Source organism: Acomys minous (assembly GCF_964271855.1).
Source record: "Acomys minous genome assembly, contig: scaffold_27, whole genome shotgun sequence".
NCBI lineage: Eukaryota > Metazoa > Chordata > Mammalia > Rodentia > Muridae > Acomys > Acomys minous.
Window position 1 is genome coordinate 571,963 of NW_028182178.1, and position 12,594 is coordinate 584,556.

Consider the following 12,594-nt stretch of genomic DNA (forward strand, 5'->3'; position numbering starts at 1 on the left):
AGAGACATTTTTATCATACTTTCTCTTTCCTTCATGGTTATCCTTTTGGCAGGTGTTAGCATCTTTCAGTTTTGTTCCATTAAAGTACTTTGCACCTCTTTCCCATGGGCAGGTCTCCCACTGCTCAGCCAGATCTGCTCACCTGTGAGTGACAACTAAGAGCCCTAGATAGTGAGGACAGAGATTGTAGCAAAGGATCCAGGTATGTTAGACAGATTGAGCATGGTGTGTGGTGGCTCTGAAATGACAATAGAAACAAGACATGAAATTGATTTTTGCAAGATTCGGTTTCATTAATGATTCTGGAAATTTTCACTGAGAATAATGTTAGATGTGGTAAAATGAATTTCCCATTATAGGCAGTACATTAAGCATTCAGTCGTTTCCTGTATTTGATTAGTTTCGAGTCTCTGAAATAACTGTTGCCCATTGAAAACAAAGTCTCTGACCAGACTGAAAGCAGCACCTGGTCTTGGGTGTGAACCGAGCCATTTGTGTGTGTAGCAAATGTCATAGTGGATTCCTTTTTAGGGCCTGTGACCTTCCTTATCATTTGCTTTGGTGAGGTTCCAAGTGTAATCTGTGTATTTCCCTCCCTGTACAATTACCCTCATATTGAACCAGAAAAGTTTCTGTTACTAAAAATAGTCTTTCCAGTATGTTTCCAGTGTGCATGTCTGACAGATTTGGATTGTAGAACACAGGATCCAAATTGGGAAGTGACCACTGATGACTCTGCCCTCCTCCTCAGTCTGCATAGCTGTTTCTGACATTGTTAATGGTATTACTGTGTAGTACAAGATATCTGAAGACAGTGTGAGTGGTTTGATTGAGGTCTTCTTCTTCTTCTTCTTCTTCTTCTTCTTCTTCTTCTTCTTCTTCTTCTTCCTCTTCTTCTTCCTCTTCTTTTTGGTTTTTTTCAAGACAGGATTTCTCTGTGTAGCCTTCTTTGTCCTGGACTCACTTTGTATACCAGACTGGCCTCAAACTCACAGAGATCTACCTGCCTCTGCCTCCTAAGTGCTGGGATTAAAGGCGTGTGCCACCACTTTTGGGCTGAGTTGTTGTTTGTTTGTTTTTGTTTAAGGAGATCCATTTGATTTCTGACTCTATTGTCACTTTAAATTTTTCTCCGTCAGAGAACTGTGTACTCACTGATGCACTGTGTTGAGTTAGTCCTGATTAGAGTGGAATTATTCCATTTGTCCTTTTTCACACTGTTGGCTTTAGCTTTTGTCTGACTGTATTATTCTGAGGTATGTTCTTTCTCTCCTCATACCTTGAGAGGTTTTATACTGAGAAAATGTCATATTTTACCATAGGGCTTTAATTTATCTATTGACATAGCCATTTTTCTACTTTTACTGAGTCTACATATTTGGTGTCTTACATAGATTCGTCTGTAGGTGTTGGAACAGCCTTGCACTCTTGGTGTGAATTCAATGTTTCCATTTCTGTGTTATTTAGAGATGATCTCTGTGTCTGTGTAGATCCTGGCAACTGCTCTATGATTTTTTAATTTTTTGAATATATTTGTTTGGGCTCACCTGCTTTGTGCTTTGAGGTAAAGCCAGCTTTGCATGAGGACTTTCTATCATTCCTCCTTTTTTGTGTGTTTTATGCAGTGCTCTCCTTTTGGCATTAGTATAAGGTTTGTATGGAAAGGAGAATTCCATGTTAATCTGTCCAGTCCTCAGACACTGTTGACGGAAACTCTTACTGCTTCAGTCTCAGCAGCTGCTTGCTGTGTGTTGTAGTTGTATCATGTAGGAGGCTGATTCAGTCACTAGTTTCTAGGAACTCATCATGTCTTCTTCAGTTGTGGTTTATGTATGTATGACTTTCCACAGCACTGCACAAGATAACACTGAAGTCCTTGTCAAATCTTTCAGTATCCTCATGTTAGCTCTACTTCTAATACATATAAATTCACTTTTCCAGTTTGAATTAGGTGAATGATGCTTTGTTATTACTTTAGTCCCGGCACCAAAACAGTTCTGTTATGTTGAATCATTGTACTGTCTTTGAGTCTCTATCTAGTTCATTAATCTCTGCATAGCCTTGCTATTTTCTTTCTACATACTATTTCAGATTGTTTTTATGCTTGTAAAGCCCTCAGGCACATAACTCTGGGCAAATATCTTTCATAACCTGAGCTTCTTGCTGCCAAACTTCTTGACTTCTCTTTGTTACTTCTGTGTGATTGTCTTTGCTGAGCTGTCACTCCTCTAGGCTCTAAGAAAGCGTCCTTGGAGCTCCATCATTTCTGACTCACTGTTCATTGACTTAAGAGTCCACAGTAGCTACTTAAGGGACCATTTTACAGGGCAGGAGATGTGACTCAGCAGTTAAGGGCAGTGGTTGTTCTTGCAGTTTCCAGGTTCAGTTTCCTGTGTCTGCCTGGGGACTTGACATCTTTCCAGAACTGAAGCTCCTCCATAGGGTCTGTTACTCTCTTGATCTCTTTCAGTTGTCTTATTGCTCTAGCTAGAACTTCAAATAAAATATTGAATAGATGTAGGGAGAACAGCCTTGCCTTGTTCCTGATTTTAAAGGAGTTGTTTTTACTTTCTTTCCATTTGATTTGATGTTGGCTATAGGCTTGCTGCAGATTCCCTTTATTATGTTTAGGTATGTGTTGCAGGTGGGTTGGGTGTATTTTGATGCTAATACTGCTTGTCAGCTTGTATCTTGCCTAAGAGCCTAACCTGTTTGACCAATAAAAGGCCATCACCCCTGGGCAGAGTAAATGGGATGGGCGTGGCTAAGGTTCCCGGGCTTTGGGAGACCGAGATAATATTGGGAGGAGGAGGGGAGAGGTGGAAGAAGGCTGCACCATGGGTTGGGTGAAGGAGAAGCATATGGCCAACATGGATGGAGATTTGGTCCAGATGCTGAAAATTAGCAAGTATTTGGGATTATGGGTGGGAGGTAGCTTGATAGAAATTATTAGAAGCAGATGGCATAATAAGTAGTTTAGGGATTTAATATCTGGCCTTCCCAAGGTTAAGTAAGGCAATTTTAAAATATAACAGGTGTCTGTGTCTTGACTGATTGCTAGCGGGTTAGAAAATACCACCATAATGATAATTTATAGGCCTAATAATAATATTATTAGGCTATACTGATAAATTAACCACAACAAGTATGTCCCTTGTATCCCTAATCTCTCCAAGACTATTATCATTAATTGGTGTTGGATTTTGTCAAAGGCTTGGTAGGTGGCAAATGAGATTATCCTCTGTGTTTTTCTTTTTTTTCTGTCAGTTTATTTATATGGTGGGTTACATTTACTGATTTTTGTATGTTGAACCATCCCAGCATCTCTGGGACGAAGCCTAGTTGAACAATGTTTGTGATCTTTTTGATTTGTTCTTTGATTGAGTTTGCAAATATTTTATTAATTTTGGATCTATGTCCATGATGGAAATTGGTCAGCAGTACTCTTTCTTTGTTGAGTATTTATGTGCTTTGGGTATCAAGGTGACTGTGACTTCTTAAAATGAATTGGGTAATAATCTTTCTGTTTCTGTTTTGTAGAATAGGTGAGCAGTATTGGTGTTGTCTTCTCTGAGTGTCTGGTTGATTTCTGCATTAAAACCATCCAGTCCTGGTGTTTTGTTTTGTTTTGTTTTGATTTGATTTGATTGGGAGTCCTTTAATGAATTTTTCTTTTTCACTAGGGGATATAGGTCTACTTAAGTTGTTTACCTGATCTTGATTTAACTTTGCCTATCAATTAAATTATCCATTTCTTTTAGATTTTCCAATTTGTTGGGGTACAGGTTTTTAAAGTGTGTTCTTAACTATTCTCAGGGTTTCCTCAATGTCTGCTTGTATGTCCTTTTTGTTTCCAATTATTAAAATTTGCATATTCTATTTTGGTTATTTGCAATGAATCTACTCTGTTTCATTGAATCTTTATTGGTTTTGGTTGGTTGTTTGCTTGCTTTTTGGTCCAACGGAGTTTAGTTTATTCAGGGTTGTGGCATTAGCCTGACTCCTGAACAGAAGCTACACCTTGATCCTGGGAGTTTCTTGCTGGGGCAGTGGGTGCTTGTGTCTGCCATGCCACAGGCTCACACTTCATAGAGCATCATGGGGGAAATCCACATAGATTCGGTCGGTGCGCGGGGTGTGGGGGGGAATCCAGCCTCACGATGTCCTGAGGAATCAGATTCTTATGTATCTGTCCATTCTTGGTGACAATTGTCTCCTCATAGAACTCACGAGCCAGATCCCCATCTTTATCATAGAACATGGAGCCGCGGCATGTGAATGGGAAGGGAGGCAACCCTCGGGCTCAAGACTGCACCAAAGATTGCTCAGCGCCGCCTCTCCACCCCAGTAGCAGTGGCAAAGGGCCAGAGGCCCCAGGCTTCAGAGCCTCTGATGCCCCTGTCAGCCTCTCGGGAGCTTGGCGGCCACTAGGCTCCCACAGTGCGGTGGGCGTGACCATGCCCCGCCCGGTCTCAGGTGCTGCTGCTGCTCCCTGGTTCTTTGTATTCTTCTCTTTGGTATCTGTTTACTTGATTTTGAGTGTGTTATGAGTTCCTTTAGCGTTTGTTACTTTGTGAACTTTCTGTGGAGAAACAGTGTTAGTTGTCTCTTCTTGATCCTGAAGCTTTGCCTCTCATTTCTTGGCAACTCTGTGTTTTCCAGTTGTAATCATCAGTTTGGGTTTTTGTTACTTAAGTGATTGATATGGTTAACACATTGGTTTTTGGTTTTTCAAACTTTCAGCAAATGCTGAAACAAAAGCAGGACTTTTCAAGGAGAAAAGAAAGAGGGCCCTTGATCTGGATTGGAAGCCTAACAAGGTGCTTTAAGGGCAATACTTCCTCCTGCCCAAGCCTTAAATTAATGGAAAGAGTATGCAAAGTGATTCCTAGTCCCAGGAAGAAACTTCATATAAAACCTGCTGCTACTGTGGTCCAAGCGTGGTAGGGTCCATCCCTGCATAGAAGCCAATCTTGACAGGATCACCTTATTGTGCTGGTTCTAGAAACAAGAAAGACACAAAATTCAAAGATTCTTCCTCTGTGGTTTCAGTTCAGCAATGTCCCAGCTATTTATGTTTGGCAGCTTCATAGTCCCAGTGAGGAAACTGTGAGAGTTCATTGCATTGAAGCTGTGAGGATGAAGCCTAAGTTGCATTTTGAGACCACAAACAAGATGTTGAGACACCCAAGCCTTTGCGAAATCTGCATGGAGAGATGCAGATAGGGAGTGGAAGTAGCCAAACTGAGGGATGTATGAAAAGGTACAGGAATAGGTCATCTGAGCCCTTTGATGTGAAGGTCCATGTGTGTGAGACAGCGCTGCAGGATTTGGTGTTTGCCCTGCAGAGTTTCTTGCCTTGGTCTAATCTCCCCTCACTGTGTACACATTCCTATTTACTGGAATGAGAAGGACTATTCTGTGCCATTGTATGTTGGAAAGATAGAACTTGTTTAATGATTTTATAAGATGTGTCAATTAAGAGATTGTCCATAATTGTCAGAAGCGACTTTGGACATTAGAACAGTGTAGAAGCTATTGCTTTGAACATTTGAACAGTGTAGAGGCTGTTGCTTTGGACATTTAAGCAGTGTAGAGGCTGTAGCTTTTGACATTTGAACAATGTACAGTCTGTTGCTTTTGGCATTTGAACAGTGAACATGCTGTTGCATATTATTAGGACCATTACAATTAGACTAAATGCATTTGCATCACAGGGTGACCATAAGCTTATAGTGACCAGGGTGAGAATGCAGTTGTTTGAGTCAAAAAGCTCCTAGATTAGAGGTTGCCTTTGGGCACTTGTCTGGCTTTTGTGGCTTTCTTTGGGTAGCTTATGCATGCTTTTGTAGGAGGAGCCTTTCTAGATTCTGTTAGGGTATTGTGTACAGTTTACTCTTGTTCATTCAAATGCTGATTTCTCTACCCCACTATCTAGTTTGCATTGCGATGTTTATTTCAAGTATTTCTGGTGACAAGTTTGTATTGACATGTCACCATTTGTTCTCTTTTTTGCTAATAAAAGTCATCTAGCCAGTGCTGAGCAATACAGAGACTAGGGTGGGACATCCTGGTCCAGTGAGAGGAGGAGAAAGATCAGGAAGGGAAGGAAGGATGCCTTTGGACAGAACCAGGAAACACTAGGAGAAGAGAATTGGACCATAGAGACAAGAAAAATGAGAGGAAGATAAACTAGCTTGGAGGCTTAGTATTATGCTCTCTGCTAATTAAACAGATTCTAGTCTCTCTGTGTGGTGTTTTGGTTAAGGAATAAGCACTGATTATCTTAAAATTATAAATATTAATATCCATTCAACAAGATTCCTTATTGGGGATGAAATTTGATTGTCTAAAGACTCAATCCATTTCCTGTTCTTTGTGTCTACTGTGTTGTGGTTGAAACTGATCAGTTAGCTTCCTTCTCATGCTGTCATGCCTGCACCAGTATACACTCTATCCCTAAATCACATAAGATACAGTAGAACCAATTGCTACCCAATGCTAAGCTAATTTGCTAGTCTGATGTTTTTATATTTTTAAATTTGTTGTTTTTGTTTCTGTTTTTGGAAACAAAGTTTCTCTGTATAGTCCTAGCATTCCTGAAAGTAAGTATGTAGACCAGATAGTTGTCAAACTTGGAGATCCCCCTGACTCTGGCTCCAGAGTGCTGGGATTAGTTTGGGCCAACATGTCTGGCTGTTTTTTTACTGTTATTTTTTTTTTTAAGATTTATTATTTATTCTTATGTATATAGTGCTCTTCCTTCATGTACATCTGCAGGCCAGAAGAGGGCATCAGATGGTTGTGAGCCACCATGTGGTTACTGGGAATTGAACTCAGGACCTCTGGAAGAGCAGTCAGTGCTCTTAACCTCTGAGCCATCTCTCTAGCTCCCTGTTATTTTTTTTTTTTTAAATAAAGTTAGCGGAAGTTCTTGGAATGTAGGTTTTTGTACAAGGTAGCATATGCTATTGTGCTTATCTTCATCCACATCTTGAACTTTGAAATTTGGCAGAGAGTGTATTCTGTTTTTTAGAACGGCATGTATTCATGATATTAATATGACCTGTGCCTTCTGAGTCATTGCATTGCAGGCGTGTGACGTTCTTCCTACAAGGATTTGTTCGAATCTTTTGAATGAATATGAGTGTTTTTCCTGTATGCATGAACATGTATATCATGTGTGCCTCCTCCTCACTGCTGTCAGAACTCCTGAACTTGGAATAATGAATAGTTGTGAGCCCCGTGTAAATAATGACAATTGACCTCAATTATTTTTTCCTTCACTTTTCTTTTTCTTATTTTATTTCTTATTTTTATTTTTGGTTTTTCAACACAGTATTTCTTTGTGTAGCCTTGGCTGTCATGGACTCACTTTGCAGACTGGGCTGGCCTCGAACTCATAGTGATCTGCCTGCCTCTGTCTCCCAAGTGCTGAGATTAAAGGCGTATACCACCAATGCCCAGCTTACCTCAATTATCTTCAATACCAGCAAGAGCTTTTAACTGGTGAGCCATCTCTCCTGTCCTATTTTGTTTATTTATATTGCTATTATTTCCTTCTGTTCATTTATAAATGTTTAAACATGCATTCCCTTTTAGTAAAATCTTACTATTGTTATAGTATAAACTGGGGTACCTCAGGGTTATGGAAGATGAATATCAAACAGGAGTGAATGTATAATTCTTTGTAGGAACTTCAGTAAAGATCTCTGAGTTCTTTCTGTCTTTTTTGTTTGTTTGTTTGATTGATTTTTTTTTTTGAAGGGAGTCAGGATCTTAATATGTACGTCATGGCATAGAACAGGCTGGCACCTGCCTCTGCCTCCTGAGTGCAGGGATTAAAGGCATGAGCAAGGATACCCAGCTTGCCCATCATTTTTGTAGTTAGTAATTGTTCCTACAATTTCTCTGATGTGTGATCTGTGTGGTTCTTTCTCTATGTCTGTTAATTGACATTTCTCTTGCGAGGCTATTTCCTGTTCAAAGGACACAGAAACGACAAATGCCAAGAGATATGGAGGATTGGCAAAAGCAAGCCTGTGAGCCTCTGGAGGCAGCCCACTCATTTTTCACAGCTCTATCCCTTGGTTTAGGAAAAGCCTAAGTTATTTTGCCTCAAAACTGCTTCCTGTTGCTACACTGTCTTTCCATGCTTCTCTCTTGTGTCTGGCATAATGCATTATGCAGATCTCCTGCATAATCGTATGAAGGTGATTATATAGTTCCTGATAGTGATTTCTGAATAGATTCAAGTAACGTCTAGCCCTCCTACAAATTATCAAAAAACTGCTAGGAGTTCTGCGAACCACATGAATTACACCAGTAAGAAAAGCAAGATTAAACCACATTAATGATCAAGGGAATGCATTCATTCTAGGTTTAGTCCAGGCTGAGTCCTAGGTGTTTACCACAATAAGAAAGACCATATGAATATAAAAACAAAGAACAAATGGTTTTCTGTACAAGACAGGACAGACCCCTGTTTCTTGATAACAACCTTGGCACCAAAAACTCTTGTTTTAAATACATAATGTACATATGAAATAAGAAAAAGATAAAGCTTCTGCTTGGGACTCAGTGAGCTTATAGATAAAACTACTATTTAAACTTTAATGAGCAAAAAATGTTCAGTTAGATATAGTTCTAGTGAAATAAATTAAAGTCCTACTGTCATTCTCTTCTGTAATGATTGTATAGGGAAGATAAAAACCTATAGGACAAGAATAAAAGAGAGAGGGGCTTGCTAGAGCCTGTCCTACCCATTTACTATGTGTCTGTGTATATATGTTCACATGTGAATAGATATGTGTATGCATGTTTAAATATCTACATGTTGTTGTTGTTGGTGTGTGTGTGTGTGTGTGTGTGTGTGTGTGTGTGTGTGTGTGTGTAAAATTGGGAACTCCCTTGTGTGTATGAATGTGTACCTGTCTGCATGTCTCATTGCTTACGTGTGCTGATATAGTGGAAGGTTCCCTGAGGATGGCCTGGATTTGCTGCATTCTTCGCAAAAGAGACTGCTAAAACCAACGCCATCACCACAGGAAAGCTTGTGGGAATCTGCTGTTCAAAGCCCATGTTTATTTTACTTGTATGAGTGTATGTTTAAAGTCTTTTTTTTTCCTCTTTTTCCCCCCTCTCCTTCAAGCCACTGTTGAATGCCTAAGTAAGTCACTAAGTTTAAAAGCAAACTATGGTTTTTCTTTTACAGCCTCCTGCTGTTTACATCAGGAAACTGTCACAGCCACCTGCCCTTAGGTAATAGACTCCTTAGCTAAGGAGCGGCTTTGGCAGCAGAAGAGCCAGAAAAACCAAATAGCTCAATTGATAAAGCATCAGATAGTTCTTTGGAATTTGCCAACACTGTGTCCTGTGCAAATACTAATGTGTGTGTCAAGGCTGGCCCTTGATGGAGATGAACCTCGTTATTCAGTTTCCTTCTAAAATGACTTGGTGGTTACAGTAGAACTTTTGTGTCTGAAAATGAGTGGAGGAAGCACCAGAGTTACACGACTATGTTGTCAATGGTGCAGACATGTACAGTGATGTCAGTATCCTGCTTTCTGTGTACACATGTACAGCATACTTTAGGATGCAGTGACCTATGATGATGAGCATGTGAACTTCACTCGGAAGAGTGGGCTTTGCTGGATCCTTCCCAGAAGAGTCTCTACAAGGATGTGATGCTGGAGCCCTACAGGAACCAAGCTGCTGTAGGTAGGACTGAATTATGTTTTGCTTTTTAAAGTCAGGGGACAAATGTTTCTCTGTTACTGATGTTCTTCTGCAATTTCAAATGAGAATGAGGAAGAATGAGGTGAATAAATCAGGCATGGTTCTTAGAGACTCTGAATGTAATAACTTAAATTTTCTTAATTTCCAATAATATATAATATATTTCTTATACTATATTTTAAGCTACAATCTGGGAGACCATAATATTGAGGACCGTTGTCAAGTTCTAGAAGACATGGAGGGTCATTTTCATGTGCAAGCTGATACATGTCTTGCAGAAGAAATTTTAATGTGCCCTGCAAGTTTTAAAGAAAAGCAACAGTGTTAAAAAATGAAAAAACTGACCCCCCCCCTTTGCCCTGCCTCTGTGTGTCAGGCGGACCCAGGGGAGGGTGGTAGGTTGCAGCGACCGCCCCCCTCCCCCCGCCCCCCGTGAACCAGCAGTGGGAGGGGTTTGAACCCCGGAAATGGTGGGGAGCCCTGGATTTTCCCTGGACGTCTAGACAGTTGGACCTGAGAAGGGGCCAGTTAAAGGTTGGGGCCTTTGGGGAGAGGTGGGGGTGGGGAGCTGAGACTCGTACCGGGACTAAATGGGGCCTGGGCAGAAGCTGAGCACCCTGTGCCCAAGGAGCCCCCCGTTGGCCTTGAGTGGCTGAGTGACTGAGCCCCCCCCCCCCCAGAGCAGGACCTTCCCTTGGAAGGGCCTTGCAGCAGCCGGTGGGAGGGCCTGGCCTGGCGCTCCCGACCTCCACTCGCTGTTGTCCCGCCCTCCCCTGGAGGGAGGGGCCGAGCGCCCTCAGGAAGCATAGACCTAGGCTTTCCGAGAGTTTCCCGCCCTGCGTTGCCACTGGCCGCCTACCCGCCAGGAGATGGCTCCCGGGACACGTGAGAGTCTTCGGTGATGTTGACACTCCCAATGTCTTCGAGCAGCCAGGGCCCTGGGGCTGGAGCGCACCAACGCGGAACCTGCTGCTGCCGCCGCTGCCAGGCCTGTGTGCGAACTGAGTGTGGGGACTGCCATTTCTGAGGAGACATGAAGAAACTGGGGGAGTTGGCGGGGCGGGCGCATGAAGTGGTCTTGCCTGCTTCGGCAGTGCGCTGTGCCCGTGCTTCCACACACAGCTGTATGCGTGTGCTGAGTGCGGGGACTGCCATTTCTGAGGAGACCTGAAGAAGCTGGGGATGTCGGTGGGGCGGGCGCATGAAGCAGTCTTCCCTGCTTCAGCAGTGCGCTGCGCAGCTGTGTTCCTTCTGTGTGGGGAAGCTGGGAAGGAGGAAGGTGCATGGAGAGGAAGAGAAGTTTGGTTTGAGCCTCATGGAGTATACAGTCTGCAACGGGATCATCCACCCTGGCTGCCTGAAGATGGGAAAGGCTGAGGGTGCTATCAATTCAGAGATCCCCAACTGCTGGGAGTGCCCCCAAGGTACCCAGGAAGGATGGACAAGGATGCAGGTGAGGGTCCAGGGCACCACAGGGTTGACAGTGGTGAGGGGTGGATGGAAGCTGACAGAGGAGCCACCACCTCCACCTCTGCCCAGAAGAAAGGGAACCTTACCTGCTGGCCCTCCCCCTGAACATGTGTCTGGGCCCCCAAACAGAAGGAGTGGGAGGCAGGGAATGAGACCCCCGACCCCAAGGAAAAAGGTGAAAGGAGGCCAAGAGAGGCACTTGAAGAAGGTGGGTGGAGATGCCTGCCTCCTCTGAGGAGCAGACCCAGGCAGCCCTGGCCTTCTCCCCTAACCCCCACCCCCCACCCCCCAGGCTTCGGAATCCCAGCCAGGCATTCTCATTCTGCCACCCTAGGCTCCCTCCCGAGAACTGGGAGAAACTCAAGCCACCTATGGCTTCTGCTGAGGGCCCGGCAGCACCATTCCTATCACCACAGAGGGAGAAACTCGAGCGTTTCAAGCATATGTGCCAGCTGCTGGAGCGGGTGCCTGATACCTCTTCTTCCTCCTAGGACTCAGACACAGACTCAGACTCCTAGGGCACATAGCTTAGTAAGGACAAAGCTCCTGGGGAGGCCTGGAATGTCCTTCAGCCAGCCTGGGGCAGCTCTGGCGAGAAGAAAACCATGGGGTAGCGGTGGGCTAAATGCCCTGGCAGTGGGGGAAGCACTGCTCAGTTGACCCCTGGGCCCTGCCCCACCACCATAGCCTCCACAGTTATGTGCCTCCCCACCCCAAGCCCTGAGCCTGACACTCTGCCTTTGCTGCTGCCTCGGGCTGCATGGCTCCATGTCTTTCAGCACCTTGGACCCTGAGAGCGATGTGTCTGCATGCGAGTCTGCCAGACTTTGAGCTGCTGGTGCTACAAGCGTCTGTGGCCTCGGATGGACCTAAGCCGGAGGAAGCCGCTGACCCCACCCATGCTTAATGGGGTGGTTTGCCATCAGCCATGTGCTCTGGACCTCAGATGGACAGGTGTTTCCACAAAAAGCAGCTCATGCGTTTTCTGAACCGACTGTAAGGCTTGCAGGAGTTGGTGCTTTCTGGGTGGTCCTGGCACTCCACCTCTGCCCTGGGCTCCACCCCACTGCCTGCACCGTGCTTCTTGGACCTCCATTGGATTAAAGATGTAAAAGACTACCAGTTCCTGGACCTCTTGCCCTCATTTCACCGCCTAACGTGAGGCCAGGTTATTTTCTTCATGACTTGACACTCCTCAGTTTAATATCTTGGGATTTCTGCCCCGGGACTTGAGCCAGCCTTCCCTTTTCCCACCTGCACTGATATCTTTGGGGATCTTTCCTTCCCATCTCTGCCTTCCACCTGCTACGTTGTCCATCCCCTTGGGGGCGTGGGTCAAGAGGTACAGGGGAGGTGCTGAGCCAAAGGGATGGTGGGGTGGTGAAG

The 12,594-nt window shown here is 43.9% G+C and overlaps 1 long non-coding RNA gene across 2 annotated transcripts; it reads left to right on the top strand.

Annotated features, from left to right (window-relative positions):
• Positions 1-6,797: 6,797 nt before the first annotated feature.
• On the top strand, positions 6,798-12,327 carry LOC311591754. Of its 2 annotated transcripts, none has more exons than XR_014777186.1 (4): positions 6,798-7,509; positions 9,585-9,720; positions 10,964-11,191; positions 11,988-12,327. It is a non-coding gene; the product is annotated as an uncharacterized lncRNA (long non-coding RNA). The 2 variants fall into 2 exon arrangements; XR_014777187.1 differs by having other exon boundaries at positions 10,967-11,191.
• The last annotated feature ends 267 nt before the right edge of the window (positions 12,328-12,594 follow it).